Genomic DNA, 13916 nt, shown 5'->3' with positions numbered 1-13916 from the left:
GTAGTGTCTACAGCTAACTAAAGGCAGAGAACAGTGGAGGGAAGTTGGAATAGAAGGAGACACTGGGTTATTGTCATTAAAACATTCTATTTTGGAAATTTTATAAAACCATCTTTCCACATAAACACATTATTGGGGCCCCTCCATGGGCGAAAGAAGGAGTCTGTGCAGATAAGAATCCCTGAAATGTGAGCTTCATTTAGATTCATGACAAATCCTCTTCTGCTTGAACCTCTACATCCCATTTCTCCCTTTCCTGTAGAGCAAAGCTCCTTGCTATCACAACTTCCGTCTCTTCTCACTCTCCTCATTTTGTTTTGGATCCCAGCATTCCTCCTAACTGCTGTTAAAACAGTGGCTCTCGAACCTCATTGTATCGTACCTGTCAGCTGCATGTGACACAGTGGACTCCAACTCCCTCTGGCTTCTCTGTATCTCACTAGTCACCCCTGGGTCTTGTTTGTGGTCCATCCTCTTCTTCCTGACAGCTACATGTTGGAACACCCTGAGGCTTACTTCTCTGATCTTCTTTTTCCTGCTTCACTGCACGTTCCTTCACCAAGTCCCATGGCTTTACAAACCATGTACACACTAAGCACTCTCAAATTTATATTATTCAACAATTGATTGGGTTACATCCCAATAAACCCATCATAAGTTGAAAATATTTTAAGTCGAAAATACATTTAATACACCTAACCCACTAAACATTATAGCTGAAAGTAACCTACCTTAAACATGCTCAGAACACTTACATTAGTCTGCAGTTGGGCAAAATAATCTAACACAAAGCCTGTTTTATAATAAAGTGTCATCTATTTCATGTGATTTATTGAATACCAAACTGAAAGCGAGAAATAGAGTGGTTGTGTGGGTACAGAATGAGTAAGTGTATTGGTTGTTTACCCTGGTGACTGCATGGCTGATGGGGAGCTGCATCAATACCACTGCTCAGCATCATAAGAGAGGAGGATCATACTACTACTTCTATCACTAGCAGTAGTTCCCTCTTTCCTCAAAACAAACAAACAAACAAACAAACAAAAAACCAGAAATATACCTATACAAAGTTTCAAAGTAGGCCACCTTTTAAAACAATGATTTATAAGACATCATGAATATAAGATGTAACTAGCTAATGTAAATCTAATAGAGATGTAATGATACATCTGAAATGCTCTTGAACAAAATATGGGAAGAGAAGACCATCAATGTCTTAAAAAGTGAGCCCACTTCATAGACAATCTGACAAATTATCTATCATACAAAAATTCCACTCAAAAATTCCATTCAAAAATTTCCATTACTATATTTTTAAGACTATCTTAAAAATACACAGTTACAAATGTACTATCAGCCACACTATGTTGCATATGTAATGCCTTTCAAATGAATCATAAATAACAAATATAGTACCTATGAACTCATTAATATCTTCCTAAAAATTAGAATTTGATTACTATTAAGAGGAACATTGAAATATTTTCATAAAGTAGTGATTGTTGGATGATACAAAAGTTTGAGAACCATTCCCTCAGGTGACCTAGCAATGTTGGGACCACTGAGATGATCAACAGACCTCTAAAGGATGGTATTGAAGGATCTTTACATCTCCGCTCTACCTGATTTTCCAGGTTTGTTTCACTATACATCCCACACTATTCTAGAACACATCTTGCGCTGTTGACATTCTCTAACAGCCTCAGCTTCCATAAATTTGTACATACTAGTCCCTATGCCTAGAATGCTTTCACCCCCATTTCTGCCTCTGATATTCAACTTACTCATCAAGATTAGTTTAAGTGCCTCTTAATATATGCCAACCCATCACTGCTGGTTTGGTTTCATAATCTGCTTAATTGTCTTCTATGTACAAATATCAACATTTTATAAAAGAACCCTGCATCAGGTTGTAACAGGTACCCCCTGTAAGAAGGGCTACAGAGATTGCCTCCAGAGGTAGGAGTTGCTGGAGTTCAATTCTCCCTTGAAAATTTCCTTATTAGGGGATCCCTGGGTGGCTCAGCGGTTTGGCGCCTGCCTTTCACCCAGGGCGCGATCCTGGGGTCCCGGGATCGAGTCCCACATCAGGCTCCCGGCATGGAGCCTGCTTCTCCCTCCTCCTGTGTCTCTGCCTCTCTCTCTCTCTCTCTCATAAATAAATAAATCTTTTTTTTTTTTAAAGAAAATTTCCTTATTAGGTCAAAGGTAATGATAATTTACAAACCATCTGAAGGCTAAGCTTGTGGGTGGATTAATGAAGAAAAACAGAGGAAAAGCCTAGAACCAAAAGTGAGATTACATAAGCCACAGAGTGGGAAAAAATATTTATAAATCACATACTTGATAAAAGGCTTGTACCTAGAATACATAAGAAATCCTTACAACTCAATAATAAAACAAATAACCCGATTTAAAAATGGGCCAAATACTTGAATAGACATTTCACCAAAAAGGACATACTAATGGTTAATAGACATACGAAAACTGCCTAACATCATTAGTCATTAGGAAAATGAAAATTAATACCAAATGAGATAGCACTATACACCCTTGAGGAAGTTATAATTTAAAAAAGCAGAAAATACCAAGTACTGGTAAGGATGTAAATGGATTGGAATTCTCACGTTACTGGTAGAAATGCAACACAGCACAGCCACTTTCGAAAACAGGCAGTTTCTTAAAAATTACATAAAACTCAAAAATTCCACTTAGAAATCTAACCAAGAAAAATGAAAACATGTCCACACAAAGACTTGAACAAAGATTTACATAGCAACATTAACTATGACAGTCAAAAGCAGAAACAACACAAATGTTTCATCAACTGGGTGCATAAATAGGGGCACCTGGGTGGCTCAGTTGGTTAAGCGTCCAACTCTTGATTTCGACTCAGGTCATGATTTCAGAGTGGTGAGATCAATCACTCTCTCTAACAACAACAACAAAAGGAATGAAATACTTATGCATACTACACAATAGATGAACTTCAAAAACATTATGCTAAGTGATAGGGACCAGATACAAAAGACTACTTATTGTCAGAAAGTAGAATGGTGATTGGCCAGGGGCTGAAGAGAAGGGAAAGTAGGGAGTTAATGTTTAATGAATTACTAAATTTCAGTGTGGGAAGATGGAAAAGTTCTGTAGATAGAGAAGGAAAGTACCCCCTGTGAAATATGCCTAAAGCCTTTTCCAAAACAAAGGCCTAGTCTTGAGGGAAACACAGTAACAGAGCCTTATCTTATGTGCGGGCAGTGAATTTCCTCAACTCCAGCTCCCTCTAGGCTTTCTTTCTCACCTAAATACAATGGAGTAGGAGGCTAACAAACACAGGCCTACTAAAAGATTGAGTTTAATCATAAGATTATACAATGATTCTCTTCTTCCATACCTTACCACCATACCAATTACCAATAGGTCTCTAGTATAATATAACGCTGAATTACAGCTAAAGAAGTGGTATGACAGTCTCTCTGAAAATGAGTTCTTATGGAAGCCCGAAGTCTGGAGAGAGAAAAGGAGGAACACTGGAGGAATTTGAACCCTATGGCACCTGCAGCTACAGAAAATACTAAACCAGCCCATCTCCTAACCAGATTAATATAAAGTCTCACACTAAAGTCCTATTTACCTCATGATACACCATATCCAGCTTTCAACAACAACAGAAATATACAAGTCATCCTAAAAGACAAGAAAAAACATGGTCTAAAGAGACAAAGCAGCACAACCAAAGCCAGATAAACACAAATATTAGAATTATCAGGATGGGAATTTAACTACAATCAATATGTTTAAGGGCTCTTGTAGAAAGTTTAGGACAACATACCTGAACAGTCTATGAAATATGGAAACTCTAAGAAATAATCAAAGGGAAATGCCAGAAGTCAAATTACTATAACAGAAATGAAGACTGCCTTTGACGGGATCATCAGGACACTTGACGTGGCAGAAGAAAGAACCAGTAATCTTGAATATCAGTCAATGGAAACCACCAAAAATGAAATGCAAAAAGAAAAAAGAATTAAAAGAAGAACAGAACATCCAAGAACTGTGCAACAAAAGGTATAACACACATGTAACTGGAATACCAAAAGGAAAAGAGGGAAACGATGGGACAGAAGAAATATTTAAAGTAACAATGTCCCAAAGAACTTTCTAAAATTAATGACTGACAGCAAACCACAGATCCAGAAAATTTAGAGAATATCAAAGAGGATAAATATCAAAAAATTCTCTTGGGTACTTGGGTGGCTCAGCAGCTGAGCATCTGCCTTTGGCTCCAGTCGTGATCCCAGGATCCTGGGATGGAGTCCGCATTGGGGTCCCTGCAGGGAGCCTGCTTCTCCCTCTGCCTGTGTCTCTGCCTTGCTCTCTCTATGTCTCTCCTGAATAAAATCTTTTAAAAAAAAATCTCTATCTAGTCATGTCATATTAAAAGCTCCAGAAAACCAAAAACAAATTTTAAAATCTTGAAAGAAGCCAGTTGGGAAGAACTGACCTATAGAGGAACAAGAAGAAGAATTACATCAGACTCTTGTCAGAAACCATGCAAACAAGAGGAGGGTGGAGTGAAATGTTTAAAATATTGACAGAAAAAACCTACCTAGAATTCTATATTCAGCAAAATTATCCATCACAAGTGAAGGATAAAGATTTTCTCAGAAAAAGAAAACCTAAAAAAAAAAAAAAAAGAAAGAAAGAAAAAGAAAAGAAAAGAAAAGAAAAGAAAAGAAAAGAAAAGAAAAAAGAAAAAGAAAACCTGAGGGATTTCACTGCAAACAAGAAATGTTTTAATGTTCTGCCCTGCAAGAAATGTTAAAAGAAATTCTTCAGGGAGAAGGAAAATGATACAGTTCAGAAACTCAGATTTACAAAAGGGAAGAATGTCAGAGAAGGAATAAATGAAATTAAAACATAATCTTTTGTTCTTATTCTTAATTTATTAAAAACTAAACTTTAGACTGTATGAGATAATAATAGTAACAATATATTGGGTGATTACACATATGGATAAGTGAAATGAATGAAAGTAATGTCAGAAAGGTCAGGAGGAAAGAACCAGGAATACTGTATTATAAGGTACCTATACTACATGAAATCAGCTTTAGATTAGTTAAAAATGTACATTGTAAACTCTAGGGAAACCACTAACATTTTTTATTAAAGAAATATGACTGCTATCCTGAGAGGAGATAAAATAGGTAATATAAAATTATTAATTAAAATCAGAAAAGGCAGACAAAGGAGAAAAAAGTAAAGAAGAATAAATGCAATGGATTGAAAATAGCTAAAAACATGGTAGATATTAATCTAATTATATCAATAGTCACTTTATTTTATTTTTTTTAAGATTTTATTTATTCATGAAAGACACATGAAAGAGAGACTGAGACATAGGGAGAGGGAGAAGCAGGCTCCTCGCAGGGAGCCCGATGTGGGACACAATCCCTGAACTTGGGATCACACCCTGAGCCAAGGCAGATGCTCAACTGCTGAGCCACCCAGGCATCCCAATAGCCACTTTAAATAGGAGTGGTCTAAATATAACAAAGTACAGAGATTATCAGAGTGAATAAAAAACAAGACCCAACCATATGTCATTTATAAGAAACCACTTTAAATATAAAAACACATACAGATTAGGGATGCCTGCATGGCTCAAGAGGTTGAGCATTGGACACTTGATTTTGGTTTATGTCATGATCTCAGAGTCATGAGATCCAGCCCCGCATTGGGCTCTGTGCTTGGCAGGGAGTCTGCTTCTCTCTCTCTCTTTTTTTCTCTCTTCCTCTCCCTCTGCCTTCCTCCCGTTAATACTTTCTCTCTAAAATAAATAAATAATTTTAAAAACCCACATATAGGTTAAAAACAAAAGTTAGAGAAAGATACGCTGAAACTCATTAAAAGAAAGCTGAAGTAGAAATATGATTTTAAAGAAGAATCAGAAAAAGGACGATTATCAGAGATGAAGAAGGCATTACAATGATAAAGGAGTCCATTTTCCAAGAAGACATAACAATTCTTAATATGTATGCACTTAACATAGAGTATTAAAATACATGAGACAAAAACTGAGAACTAAAAGGAGAAACAGAGAAATCCACTATTATAGTTAAAGACCTTAGTATACTCTTTTAGTCAGTAGTACAGCAGAAACTCAGTAAGGGTACAATCAACCTGAAAAAAATTGTCAATTAACTTAATCTAGTTGACATTTATAAACTGTTCCATCCAGTAACAGCAGAATACACATTCTTTTCAAACTTGAATAAACAGACACCAAAATAGGTCACATTATGGACTATAAAACACATCTTTACAAATTTGAAAGTATAGAAATCATACAAATTATATTTTCAGACTACAATACAATGAAGCTAAAAATAAATAACTGAAAGATAACTATAAAACCTCTAGAAATTTGGACATTGAACACCACACTTCCAAATAACATGTGTCAAAAAAGAAATCTCAAGAGAAATGTGAAAATATTTTGAAATAAATGAAAATACAGCTTATCAAAATTCATGGGATGAGCAAAAGTTATTTAGAGGGAAGTTCATAACATTAAATACATGCATTAGAAAAGAAGATCTAGAATCAATAATCTAAGCTTCCACTTTAGGAAACCAAAGGGTAATTTTAAACCTCAAGCAATCAGAAGAAAATAAATAATAAAAATTAGAACAGAAATAAATAAAATTGAAAACAGGAAAGGAATAGAGAAAAGTAATGAAATCTAAAAGTATTTCTTTAAAGAAATCAGTAAAATCAATAAATCTCTAGCCAGGCTAACTAAGAAAAAAGAGAAAAGATACAAATGACCAATATCAACAATGAAAGAAGGAATGTAATAGTTCATTGATATATTCCAAGTATCTAGAACAAGGCCTGGCACATAGGTGCTCAAAAATTATGTGTTGAATGATTTAAAATATTATGACTACACAGAATCTGAATATTGTCTGTAAAGTATATTACTTGGAACAGTTTTATAAGAGACATGTATGGTCATGTCTTCATAATTCTTCACACTTATTTAATCTCTTCTCTTTGTCTACTTAAGTTCAATATTGGCTTGTCAAAGTCAAAGCCTTCCTTCAAAATGTTCATTTATTTAAAGACAGTTACTTGAGTTGATGCTACTCTCTTGCCTACAGTGTGCACTTACTTACATCTATGCATCATATAAAGACCAAGCACAGAAAACTGGAGAAGTGTTATCCATTTCTGGGAACTTTTTCAGAATGTACATTTAAAATGTAAACTTATAACTATATTAAATTAAAAATGAAGAGGGAAAACATGTGGCACTAGTCACATAATGCAGTGATCCTATACTTAAAGAATCCTATAGTCTTTTTTAAAAAAGATTTTATTTATTCCTTTGAGACAGAGAGAGACAGCCTGAGCAGGGAGAAAACGCAGAGGGAAAGTGAGAAGCAGACTCCTCCCTGAGCCCGGAGCCTGACATGGGTCTCTATCCCAGGACCTGGAGATCGTGACCAGAGCCAAAGGCAGACACTTAACCATCTGAGTCACCCAGGTGCTCCTGTAGAATCCCATAGTCTTTAATGAGTCATAAATTCCTAACACATATCTGCTGGCCATCACTAAAATTGATATTTAACATTTTCAGACTTTAAGAAGCATAAAGCACATTTAAGTGAAGGGCCCTGGATAGCAAGCAACTTCTTTTCTTTATTTACCTGGCTCTTCCTAAATCATCCTGTTCTTACATTTCCTTAATTTTCTTCTCTTGTGCGGTCATCTACAGCGTGAGAACACTTACATCAGAGGGGAGCAGGAAGAATTTTACTTCTTTTTCTAGCTGTGTAGAGTTATAACTGATAAAAATTGTTGCATGACATGATTTTTTTGGTGTATAATGTGATGAATATATATATATGATGAATATATATAGATATATATCTATGATGAATATATATGATTAATCTCTCTCTCTCTATAAACACCTCTCTCTCTCTCTCTCTCTCTCTCTCTATATATATATATATATATATATATATATATATACACACACATCCATAACCTCATATAGATAGTTATTTTGGTGATAAGACCTAAAATGTACTCTCTTAGCAAAAACGGTGTTATTAACTACCGTTATCATGTCACACAGATCCCAAAAACTTATTTATCTTATAACTGAAAGTTTCTGCCCTTTGACCAGTATTTCCCCATTTCCCCCTCACCCTCTAGCCCCAGGCAGCCACTGTTCTACTTTCTGGTTCCATGAGTTCAACTTTGTTAGATTCCACATATAAGTGAGATCATACAGAATTTATCTTTCTGTGTCTGGCTTATTTCACTCAGTAAAATAGCCTCCAGATTCATTCATGTTGTCACAAATGTATCACATTTTCCTCATTCATTCATCCACTGATGAACTCTTAGATTGTTTCCATGTCTTGGCTATTATGAATAATACTTCAGTGAACATACGAGTGCAGATACCTTTTGAGATACTGATTTCATTTCCTTTGGATATATTCCTATATATGGTTTTACTGGATTATATGGTGGTACTATTTTTAATTTTTTGAGGAGCCTTCCTACTGTTTTCCTAGTGGCTGCACCAGTTTACATTTCCACCAACAGTGTACAAGGATTTCTTTTTCTCCACATCTTCAAACAACACTTATTATCTCTTGTATTTTTGATAATAACCATTATGACAGATGTGAGGGGATATATTATTGTGGTTTTGATCGGCATTGATGATAACTAATGTTGAGTATCTTTTCATATACCTATTGGCCACTGTATGTCTTCTTTGGAATAACGTCTATTTAGGCCCTTTGCCCACTTTTCTCTTGTTTTTTTTTAATTTTTTATTTTATTTTATTTATTTATGATAGGCACACAGTGAGAGAGAGAGAGAGAGAGAAAGGAGGCAGAGACATAGGCTGAGGGAGAAGCAGGCTCCATGCACTGGGAGCCCGACGTGGGATTCCATCCTGGGTCTCCAGGATCACGCCCTGGGCCAAAGGCAGGCGCTAAACCGCTGCGCCACCCAGGGATCCCGGCCCTTTGCCCATTTTTAAATTGGATTATTGATTATTGGTTTTGCTATTGAGTTGTATGACTTCCTTTTATATTTTGGGTATTAACATCTTATCAGATACGTGGCTTGCAGATATTTTCAACTATTCCACAGGTTGCCTTTTCACTTTGTTGATGGTTTCCTTTGCTGTGCAGAAGTTTTTAGTTTAATGTGGTCCCAAATTTCTAATTTCTGCTTGCATGGCCTATGCTTTTGGTGTTATATCCAAAAAGTCATTGTCAAGATCAATCTCAAAGAGCTCATCCACTATGTTTTCTTACAGGAATTTTATAGTTTTAGGTCTCACACTTAAGTTTTCAATCCATACCAAATTAATTTTTATATATGATGTAAGATGATGATACAATTTTATTCTTTTGCATGTGGATATCCAGTTTACCCAAAGCCTTTTATTGAAGAGACAATCCTTTCCCAATTGTTTATTTTTGGCATCATGGTCAAAGATAGGTTGACCATGTAGCGTGGATTTATATCTGAGCTCTCTATTCTGTTCCATCAATGTATGTGTCTATTTTTGTGCCAGTACCATACTGTTTCAATTACTATAGCTTTGCAATATAGTTTGAGATCAGAAGTGTGATGCCCTTAGCTTTGTTTTTTCTCAAGGCTGTTTTGGTTATTTGGGGTCTTTTGTGGTTTTATGTATATTTTAGGATTTTTTTTCTTTTTCTGTGAAAAATCCTATTGGAATTTTGATAGGGATTATGTTGAATCTGTAGATTGTTTTTGGGTAGTATGAACATGCTAGCAATATTCTTCCAATCCATGAATATGGGAGATATTTCCATCATTTGTGTTTTCTTCAATTTCTGCCAACAGTATCTCATAGTTTTCAGTATACAGATCTCTCACTGCCTCGGTAACTTTATTCTTAAATATTTTATTCTTTTTGGTGCTATAGTAAATGGGGTTGTTTAAGTGATATGTGTATGGAGAGAAAGAGAGTATAGTGACCTGCTGAACTCTATAAAATTGTTAAATGTGTCATTAGCATTCTCCCATCATTTCTTCATCACTTACATGTCAGTTCTGTGCTCTCATGGTCTTATGATACCTCTCATTGTCCTGATTTACTAAGGTTCTGCACTTCCTAAGATGACCCATTTTAGGGGCACCTGGGTGGCTCAGTCGGTTAAGTGTGTCTGCCTTCTGCTCAGGTCATGATCTTGGGACTCTGGGATTGAGCCCTATGTTGGGCTTCTTGCTCAGTGGGAGTCTGCTCAAGGATTCTCTCTCTCCCTCTGCCCCTCCCTCTGCTCCTGTGTGCTCTCTCTCTCTCTGTGTCTCTCAATCTCTCTCAAATAAGTAAAATCTTTTAAAAAATAAAAAATAAAATTTCCCTTTTTAGAAATTCATTCTTCTCTCCACCCTGATCATCAAAACACAAATTTCTTTAATAACTTCTGAGCAGATAAAGTACTAGGAGGAAGTTATAAATTTGATTATATAAACTACATGATTAAGGTTATTTACAATAAAATTAGTTCATTTATTTGGTTGTATCAAATCAATATTTACCAGACACTTAAATGCCGGTTCTGTTAGGATACAGGAATATCTAAAATTCAGTCTGTTTTAAGGAACTCATAGTTTAGAAGAAATGATGATACACTTAACTTTCCCAAGGATGCTATCAATTTTAATGGAGACACTTGTTCACAGATCACCCTGCAGTTGTTTTCACAATATGCCTAAAATATCTCAGAGGCTGCCATAGGCCATGAAGGACAGATTTCATCTTATGCCATGCCTCATCTTGAGTCAAACCAGCAACTCTGAATTACATAAAGATCCCAGAATAAACTAGTTGATGCCCCTATGCCCTCGCAATATGCCCTCACAAATGCTAATGTCTCTGTATAATGTCCTGCCCTTGTGCAATTCTTTTCATTCTTCAAAAGTCAACTCTAATATCAACACTTTGCAAAGGACTTGTTATTGTTACCCTTCTAATTGAGCTCCATTTTTTAGATAAATCTGCACCTTGTGTGTCTCACTATGTTCTCATTAAGTCTATCTCCTTTTTAAATCTGTGAGCACCTTCATGCATTGATTGGGAATTATTCAGCTCTCAGGCAGACCCATAAGTAAGGAACTCAACAGGAAAAATTACTGAAAACCTAATATTTCTCTGCTTTCTTAAATAGATGACAGAGAATAAATCTTTTTTAGTAGCTCAGATTTATCACCACAGATAATGAATAATTATTGTACAATGTTGTCATTTAGTGTTTATCTTTGCTCACCCTTAAGAAAAGATGATCAAAGATTTTGGTTTTATTCTAGGCAGTCTCTGCTCTCAATTATTTTTATTTTTCTTCCTGCATGCCAGTCAGCCACCTCTCTAGTTCTTTCTGGCGCCGGTGTACCTGCTTTCAATAGCCCACCTCTTTTCTTTCCCTTCCTTTCAAATGATCACTTTGTAATTTCCAGGCTGGGAACTCAGAACCCTAAGCCTATTAGAATAAAGGAAAGGAAGGGACTGTGATAGACTCTCCTACAAATGGCTCAGGCTTAGCTCACAAACTTTGTAATAACTTGTTATTATTGTTTTTGAGCTTTTTATGCTTGCTTTATGTGCAACTGGATCCTAAGTGGTTGGGGTACTTGGAACTCTAACTTCCATTTAAGTGTGATATGTTTCTGAATTTTTATAGCTATCCACCCACTTTTATCTTATTTATTCATTTATTTAATAGGCTCTACATGCAGTGTGGATCCCAACGTGGGGCTTAAACCCACGACCCTGAGATCAAGATCTGAGCTTAAGACCTGAACAGAGATCAAGAGTCAGACACCTAACCTACTGAGCCACCCAGGAGGCCACTTTTATTTCTTAAAATTTATTTATTTATTTTAATAATCCCTATATCTAATGTGGGGCTAAAACTCATGACCCCAAAATCAAGATTTGTACACCCTTCTGACAAGTTAGCTAGGTGCCTCCTTCCATCCCACTTTTTTTTTTAAGATTTTATTTATTTATTTATGAGAGACAGAGAGAGAGAGAGAGAGAGAGTCAGAGACACAGGCAGAGGGAGAAGCAGGCTCCATGCAGGGGGCCTGATGTGAGACTTGATCCAGGAACTCCAGGATCACGCCCTGAGCTGAAGGCAGGGGCTTAAACCGCTGAGCCACCCAGGTACCCAGGTGTCCCAATCCCACTTTTTTAAATTAAAGTTTTTATTTATTTATTTAGAGATAGAATGAGTGGAGGGAGAGGCAGAAGGACTGAGAGAACATCTCTAGCAGACTCTGTACTGAGCACAGAGCCTGATGAGGGACTTACTCATACAATCCTGAGATTATGACTTGAGCTGAATCCAAAAGCCACCCAGGCGCCCCTCCATCACACTTTTAAATCTCATTCTGGTACATAACACAAGTGTTCTCTAAGTGTCATGTTTAACATACATTTCTTTGAAATTTATATATTAACATCTGGTTCTTTTATAAAATAAAAAAATGATGTAGGGAGATTTTTCAAATAGAATTTCACATATAACTTAAAGTTTCTCTTATTTGTGTTTTGGACATTTAAGGATATTTTAGAACCTACTTTCATCCTTTTGGATGTAATATTGCAATGATAATAAATAACATATAAGGATAATAGGCACCATTGCTTGGACACTTTATAAAAATCAAGCACTGTGCTAAGCACACAGATTACCTCATTTAATCTTTATAATCAAGGCAAATGTTACTATATCTATGTTATAGAAGGGACAACTAAGAAATTGAAATCTAAAAAAAAAAAGAAATTGAAATCTTCTATCAGCTAGTTAAGCACAGGAGACAGAATCTATATATTAATCAATCTTGGAAACTCATTTTTTAAAAATATTTTCAACTCTCTAGTTATGGTTTGCCCATTATTCCAGTAATATTTGGTAGGGTACCTTTATTGTTAGTATATTATTCACATACCTACCATTCACCCTTAAGCAGTCACTAACCCACTTTCCCAACAACAGGCCAACCTCGTCCCCAGGCAACCACTAATCTACTTTCTGTATCAATAAATTTGCTTCTTCTCAATATTTCATATAAATGGAATCATATAATACATGGTAGTTTGTTTCTAGCTTCTTTCCCTTAATATGTTTAGGTTTTCAAAGTTCATCTTTGTTGTAGTATTTATCAGTACTTCATTCCTTTTTATGCTGAAAATATTCCATTGTATGGCTATACCACATTTTATTTATGCTTTTACCATTCGATGGACATTTGGATTGTTTCCACTTTTTGGTTACTACGAACAATGGTGCTACAGCCCATTACATTTGTAAAAACATTTACAAATATTTGGGAGGATCAGTAGTAAAAAATTTGTAAGGGTGCTGAAACCTACGTGTTACAGTAGCTTTAGTAGTAATTCCATACTCATTAAAGAAGATTTAACTAAAATTCCTTGGATCTTGAACACTCAATAATTTTATATTTTACATTTTCCAAGTATTTAGCCTAAGATCTAAATCCTGTAGCAGAAGAAACATTAAACCATCAGAACTGTAAGTTATACGTTGCAGGTAGAAAGTGCACTGGAAATTGTAATCCATTTTAACCTTGTATCTTTTTATTTTTTAACTTCGCTTACTCTGCAGTTTGGAGAACACTTTTTTTTTTAAAGATTTTATTTATTTATTCATGAGAGACACAGAGAGAGAGAGGCAGAGACACAGGCAGGGGGAGGAGCGGGCTCCACGCAGGGAGCCCGATGTGGGACTGGATCCCAGGACCTGAGCCCAAGGCAGACGCTCAACCACTGAACCACCCAGGGTTCCCTCAATTTTACATGATCCCTCTTTGAAGATGCTTT

At 35.8% G+C, this 13916-nt stretch overlaps 1 long non-coding RNA gene across 5 annotated transcripts in view; it reads right to left on the bottom strand.

Moving 5' to 3' along the window:
* The window catches only part of LOC140635626 (uncharacterized), a 39330-nt gene that overhangs the window by 24709 nt on the left and 705 nt on the right, over positions 1–13916 (bottom strand). The window lies entirely within an intron of this gene.

The sequence above is a fragment of the Canis lupus genome, chromosome 6 (genome assembly GCF_048164855.1).
Source record: "Canis lupus baileyi chromosome 6, mCanLup2.hap1, whole genome shotgun sequence".
Classification (NCBI taxonomy): domain Eukaryota; kingdom Metazoa; phylum Chordata; class Mammalia; order Carnivora; family Canidae; genus Canis; species Canis lupus.
The sequence above is the reverse complement of the archived record's forward strand: the minus strand, read 5'-3'. Positions and strand labels throughout refer to the sequence as shown.